Below are 709 nucleotides of genomic sequence, written 5' to 3' on the forward strand. Positions count from 1 at the left end.
CACTTATGGTTTGTTAGTCTGTCGATGAATAAGCAAGCACTTGTGGTTTGAGTTCATTCCACAAATGTGATGAATGTGATTTGAGTTTTGTTACTGTTAACTCCAGTTTTTGGTTTATCACTGCATTGTCATAACAAAATATTGACTCTATTTTTATAATAAAATTATCCACTACGGTAAGAAAAAAAAAAGTCAGCCCAAATGAGAGCATCCTTAATGCAAGCTTATTGAAAAAAAAAATACTATTTAAAATATCCAACCAAAATCTTTTTACCATTGGCAGGTTAAGGTTTTTGTAGAGATGAAGGTGTAGGGGTAATCTTGTTGGGCAAATCTTTTGTAGGATTATTTTGTTAGATTGAAATTTGGGATTTTAAAATTGGTTGGAGCCCTCCAACAAAGGAGAGAGACTTTCCAAAAACAGGTATGCAACTATATATGGCGAGCACACTGTATTCTTTAGTAAAGGCGAAAGAATAGTTCGCTTTGTGCTCATTGCTTGGCTGTGTGGCTTTCAATGTCATAGCTGGATGTTTTTTTTTTTTTTTTTTTTTTTTTTGGAACGGCCATAGCTGGATGCTTTAAGTAACAACTTTCAACATTCTGTTTGTTGTAAGCAGCCAAGAAACATGAGTAGTGATTGATACACAAAAGCTAGTGAAATTTAGAACTTTAAAAATTGGTTGGAACCCTTCAATAAGAAAAGACT

The 709-nt window shown here is 33.4% G+C and overlaps 1 non-coding gene across 1 annotated transcript; it reads right to left on the minus strand.

Moving 5' to 3' along the window:
• Window positions 1-388: 388 nt before the first annotated feature.
• Window positions 389-506, minus strand: LOC111896049 (U5 spliceosomal RNA). The gene has a single exon (XR_002851795.1). It is a non-coding gene; the product is annotated as a U5 spliceosomal RNA (small nuclear RNA).
• Window positions 507-709: the final 203 nt, after the last annotated feature.

This window comes from Lactuca sativa, chromosome 6 (assembly GCF_002870075.4).
Source record: "Lactuca sativa cultivar Salinas chromosome 6, Lsat_Salinas_v11, whole genome shotgun sequence".
Classification (NCBI taxonomy): Eukaryota; Viridiplantae; Streptophyta; class Magnoliopsida; order Asterales; family Asteraceae; genus Lactuca; species Lactuca sativa.